We start from the raw sequence: 6,000 nt of genomic DNA, 5'->3' as shown, positions 1-6,000 counted from the left end.
TATTAGTCATGCATTCTGCAAATGTTACCTTTATAGCCACAGTAAGGGGTTCTGAGAAAACCGTGGACTTAGCCTGAATATTTGAACAAGCACACCTTACAGGTTCCTCCCCCTTGCTCTCTGCTGTGCTTTAGCCCTCCCTTCACAGTTCCTTCCCCAGAGGAGCCTGCCGTGAATGCACAGGCTAGTGAGCAGGCCACCAATGATGCCGATTATGCTTTACATTGACTATGACCTACCATACTTTGACAACAAACTTGGTCCTCAAATCATTAGCACCGCGCCATTAGCACAGCTGCAGCACACCGGCAATCTTGTAGGGGAAGGGTGTGAGCAGCGGGTACACAAGCGTGATTGACACTGCTAAGACATTACTCCTGGCTATGATAGGTTGTTTCTGACCAGAAGCGGGGCATTTCTGCAAATGGCAGCTGGACCACTGGGAGGAGCCAGAGGGGCTTGATTTTTTTCTCATACTGTCATTACATAGTGACACTTTTAGCAAATGTGCAAAACATTAATTTTTACAAAAGTTACCTAAGCCCAACCCCCAGCACAGGAGGCAGAATTTAACTCTTGTTTTCTTCTACTTTCTTTACTGCAAGTTCCATTAGTTAAACATACACATATGTTGTATCCACAGAAATAGTAGAATCTTGGCTAAAATCTGATTTAAACCATTTCTACATACACCAAAAACAGTTCAAACTAAAGGCAGTTAAATCTGAAAATAAACAAATTCACAAAATGATGTAACTGCAAAACTTGGTCGTGGCTGTTCACCACACAGCTTCTACACACACAACCAGCATGTAATGCTGTAAGCAGAGAGCTCACAGATTACAAAAGATACATTTAGTCGCAATCCACCCAGATTTTATTCAACCAGCAATAAAGAAAGGCCAAAATTTTCACTCCATTTAAGAAAACAGAATTATTAACATAATGATTGTTTAGATAGAGTATGTCAATTCTCAGAAAAATTCATTTAGATTTGTGCATGTTATTTTGAGCTCAAACTTCACAAAACCCATTTGAGCATAAGAGGTTAAGGACCAGTCCTGTTTGCAATGGGACAGAGCAATCATGTAGAAGAAGGTGTTCTGGTCTAATAAACATTTTTCTTTATGGCTTACATGCAAAAGGCTGTGTGTGGTGAAAAGCTAATACTGTATGTGACCCTGAGCACACCATCCCTACTGTGGTGGTGGCAGCGTCATGATGTGGGGATTCTTTTCTTGAGTAGGGGCAGGGAAGCTAGCTAGATGGAACTAAATACAGGACAACTGTAGAGGCTGCAAAAGGCTTAGGACTGGGTTGGAGGTTCACCTTCTAGCAGGACAACAACCCTCAACATACAGCTACAGCTGCATTGGATAAATGTATATTAAAGCTTATCCATGTGTTATAATGGCCAAGTCAAAATCCAGACCTAAATGCAACTGTAAAGCTATAGCAAGAGTTGAAAATTGATGCTGACGGACACTCTCAGTCCAATCTGACTTGTTTTGAGCAATTTTCCAAAGAAACGTGACTAAAACCTTTGTTCACTGGTGGTGCAAAACTCGTAAAGACGTACCCAAACTGCTTTCAGGTGTAACAGCTGTGTTTTTTTCTTTCATTTCCCTTGTAAAATATTTGGAATACAATGCAATATTTTCTTGATCATGTGGTACTTTGTCTTTCATATTAAGTTAAAATAAACAAATTTTGGGGTCTTAATGAGACAAAATGGGAAACATTTATGAAAACTTTTTAAAGTCACAATATCCATACCCAACATTAGAGTTATTTAGCTCATACTACCTGCCCATAAACTCTCAGTAGCTTCCTAGTCTCTGCAGAAGAAAAGAATCCCAAAGCATGATGCTGTCACTACTGTGTTTCACAGTGGGGATGGTATATTCAGGGTGTTAGTTTTCCACCACATGTAGTGCTTTGCATGCAGGCTAAAAAGTTCAAATTTGGTCCTATCTCACCTGAGCACCTTCTTCAAAGTGCATACAGTGTGTACTTTTCTGATATTTTTTATTTAAAAAATTCATGCCTTGTATCCTTTTTCTTCTACTTTGTGTAAACCTGTCATGAAATAACAATAAAAAGACTAATGTTTCTAGGTGTAATGTGACAAACTGTGAAAAGTAGTCGGACTGCACAAAAAACAAATTTGTAAAAACTGGGCAGAATTATGTTATACTTAGCAATATGTAACCTGCAAAGCCGTGCTGTTTGTCTGACGTTCAGATTGTTGTACACAGACCTGTCCCAAGGCATAAGAGAACAAAGCTGCTGCTTGGGGCAACAAACCATCAGGGGACTCCCATAAATGCTTGAATTTTGACACAGATCTAAGATTTACATTTTTTATATTTGTTTGCGATAATGATAATACTAATAAATATGATTTGACCGTTTCAGCATTGGTCAAATAAAATATTTTACATGTTAAAAATAAGATTTAAAAGAACTGGCAAGTTCACTTTATTAAAGTGCAAAAAATACTCTTCATTGTGTGGTTGCTGTGTTAACATAATTACAATCTGATGCTACGAGTTTAATAGTTTCTTTGTTTTTGAGCTTGGTGTGTTCACAAATACATCCCCGCAAATAATAACCAATTATGCGTGAATGCTTTTAAACTTAGCCAATTAAACTTGGCCTCCTCTCCCAGATTCCACCAAATCTGTATTGAAACGCTGTAAGTGGTGGAGATGTTAACAGGAAGAAGGGCCCCGAACCAAATTCTGCTTTAGGCCCGACAGAACCTTAGGCCAGCGCTCATAAATCAGAAAGCTTAGCCTTTGTTTGTCGTGGGTGTAGTCTGTGTCCACGGGGGGCGTGTGCACACGGAGGCGGGTACGTGTCGACGTCACCGCTCGCTTGATTTCTGTCAGACCCAAAATAAAACCACTGAAAAACTTTTCTATCGGGACTCTAAGGTGAAAACACATGTAGGCGACGACATGAGGCGATATGAGAAGCCATTGCCCTGTTTGTAGCGGCTGTAAAAACACGGCGCTGTCTGCGCGGCGGGAGAGGCTGTTGTTCTGTTTCTCCACTTGTCCTGGGGGTCTCGCTGGGAGAGCCAGTGGGCTGCTTTCAGTTTAGCCGAGCCGCTAGCTAACGTCAAGTTGAAGGAAAGTGGACAGAAGACGCCCACAACAACAACACCGGTGCTTGAACGGGGTTTATCCGCCTACGGTGCCCTATGCGACGGCTAGCAGGTAAAACCGAGCTCATACCTCCTCTTCCACCGCTAAGGACCAGTGCATGCTGTCTGTGTTTTAGATACTTTAGACTTTTTTTTGTCCCTCTTTTTGTTGCCAGCTCTAACAACAGCGGTCTCTTCCAGCTGCAACTTTACTCCCGGTATCCGGTGCCAGCAGCGGCTCTGCCTGTTACAACTCGTTTACCACCTGCCGCCGGAGCTGCCGAGAAAAACAAAATTAAACACACGGGCTGCGTTTCTTGTTGCTGATACGATCCTCGCGAAATCTCGCCATTTTCTTCACTGTCTGCAACGCTTCGTTGTTCATTTGCATCCACGCCGCACAGCACACTGCATTTCTTAGCGGATATAATCTCATCTTTCGTGTTTATCCTGTTTACCTTGAACTGCTCACGTTTCCGAGGTGGATGATGTGCAAGCCTCCAAATCGTAGAGGAGGGTGGAGGAGGTATTGTTATAGGGTCTCTGAGCAAGGTGCAGTCACTGACCGGCTGTGATGTATCAGTATTCATGTCAGGATCCATCATGCTGGAGGAGACCGGGGTGATCGGGCTTGTGGGGAGAGGGGGGGGGGGGGGGGGGGTGTTGTGTAAGTCCAAGCCCAGTGGTTTGGTGTAGCAATGCGGTAGACTGGGGTTGGTTTGGATTTCCAAACGAACAGAGGGGGCGGTGGGGTGTGAGGGAAATTGAAGCTCTGTTATTTATGTTTGGTCGATATGTCAGGGGGGTCACGGTTTGATGACAGCAGCAGGATGGTCCTCCGGAAGAAGTTCAGGGGTGGATGGCAGCTCGGTCTCTCCTGTTCGGGGCCGTGAGCCGCAGTGAGGAGGCTCCACTGGCCGCCTCGTCTCTTCCCACGGGGCGGGATGAACCTGCATGCCAGGTGAAGGATGGCGATGAATAATTCAGGCGCATGCTGCATATATGATCAGCGCAGGGATGTGAAGAACTGCTTCTGGGTGCAATGATGGACTATGCGGTTGTTTTTAGATAAATGGAGATTTAAAAAGGCTGAATGATTTAGGATGTTTCTCGGTGGGGTCTTCAACTATTCAGATCCGCACTGCCTTTTTATAAGTATGTATCCCATTTTAAACTTGTGTTTACACCGTGTTGTCCAGTGGGATTTATTTTTTATTATCTTTGATTCTTCTACAGACTCATATTTCTGCAGTTTTTATTACATTCTTGACGTTCAAGTAAGAAATCGTCACCCTAAACTGCGTGGAGTAGTATTGAAACTTGCTTCTGATTTTCAGTGTGTGGTGCTGGCCATTTCACAGCTTTTCCTCATCTTTACCAACTTAGACCAGCTCTACTGTCCTTGTTAAATACGTTTGTTAAATTAATAGTCCTACAATAAATCCAAGCATAGTTTGAGAGTGCTGGGACCTTTTTTGCAGAGTTAACCAACGGACCGCAGGTTTGAAGTTTTCTGGAGGTCCACAGTTAAGGACAATTTCTTACTTTTCCGAACTTTTGAAGACCGTATAGGAACCCTGCAATCATGCACAGAGTCGTGCATGATTGCCGAATTAAAGAAATATTAGTTTTAACAAATAAAAATTTAGAAATTGTGGCATGCATCCATAGCCCCCATTACTAATACCTCTAAATAAAATCCAGTGGAGCCGGCTGCCATAGGAAGTCACCTAAACAAAGTCCAGCAGTGTGTAATATAACCTCAGCATAAAACCAAGCTGTTGTGTTTCTGGCCTCAGAGGTTTGTTGGAGAACATTAGAGAACAAACAGCATCAAGAAGACAGAGGAACACAGGGAGAAAGATGTTTTAAGCAGGGTGACTGGAATGGAACGTCCATACAGAGTTGACGATTCACAATATTCGTTCACAAGAGCATTAGAAGACAAAATTTGAAACAATATTATTTAGACAACTTAAAATTAAATCCCTATTGTTTATTTTCTCTTCTAAAATGAAGGTTTTACAAATCAAAGATCAGTGGAGAATAAATCAGTCCAGTTTTGGCTACTGCATACACAGGGAATGTCATGCTTGTGTCAATCTGTAAGGGGTTGCTAGACCAGACAACATTAAACATGCTCCTTTCTGGGTTTTCACAAACAGAATTAAGGTTTAAATCTGTCATAGTTTCTTTCTACTAGGGAGTACTCAAATTTCTGCTACACAAACAATCTAAAAGTGCTTCTTCAGTTCCTTAGTGTTGTCAGCCAGGCTGATGAACAGCCTAAATCAGTCAGCTCTGTCAACAAAACAGGACAATCCAAGGTCTACTTCACCTCTTACTTTAAAATAAGAGCTTTAAATGTAGATTCAGGGTGTCAAGTTTAAGCACCCAGCCACACATCCAGGTTTTATATCCACAGGATAATCCCTCTGCACCGTACAAAGTCCCATGCTAATACTGACTGGATTGCTGTTTAAATAGCACAAGCTCTAAAGGGTTAGGTGGTGAAACCGGCATATCACGTTTTGGACATCTCCTGAGACACTGTTCAATGGAGTCTGAAAAACCTGAAGTAGCATGGCACAGCTGCCAGCCTCCTAAACCATGACCGTTCACCGTTCATCTCCCAGGCTGGGCAAGGAAAGCAATAATAAGAGAAGCAGCCAAGAGGCCCACCGTGACTCTTGAGGAGCTGCAGAGATCCACGACTCAGGTTGGAGAATCTGTTGACACGATAACTGTTAGTCGTACACTCCACAGAAGTCAGAAGAAGTCCAGTTTACAATTTGAGGACACAGTGAACATGTGGCAGAAGGTGCTCTGGTCACATGAGACCGAACTTC

At 42.7% G+C, this 6,000-nt stretch overlaps 1 protein-coding gene across 3 annotated transcripts in view; it reads left to right on the top strand.

The window, feature by feature from the left end:
• Nucleotides 1-2,458: 2,458 nt before the first annotated feature.
• The window catches only part of LOC124862845 (TLC domain-containing protein 4-B-like), a 36,565-nt gene continuing 33,023 nt past the window's right edge, over nt 2,459-6,000 (top strand). The window contains exon 1 of one of the 3 annotated variants that reach the window (XM_047357015.1): nt 2,459-3,224. The gene's annotated coding sequence lies outside the window, so the exon portion shown is untranslated. Of the gene's footprint in view, nt 3,225-3,906; nt 4,113-6,000 lie in introns of those variants that run through there. The other 2 variants (XM_047357012.1, XM_047357013.1) reach the window with 2 other exon arrangements.

This window comes from Girardinichthys multiradiatus, chromosome X (genome assembly GCF_021462225.1).
Source record: "Girardinichthys multiradiatus isolate DD_20200921_A chromosome X, DD_fGirMul_XY1, whole genome shotgun sequence".
Taxonomy (NCBI): domain Eukaryota; kingdom Metazoa; phylum Chordata; class Actinopteri; order Cyprinodontiformes; family Goodeidae; genus Girardinichthys; species Girardinichthys multiradiatus.
Note: the sequence above shows the minus strand (reverse complement) of the source record. Positions and strands in the feature narration are given on the sequence as shown.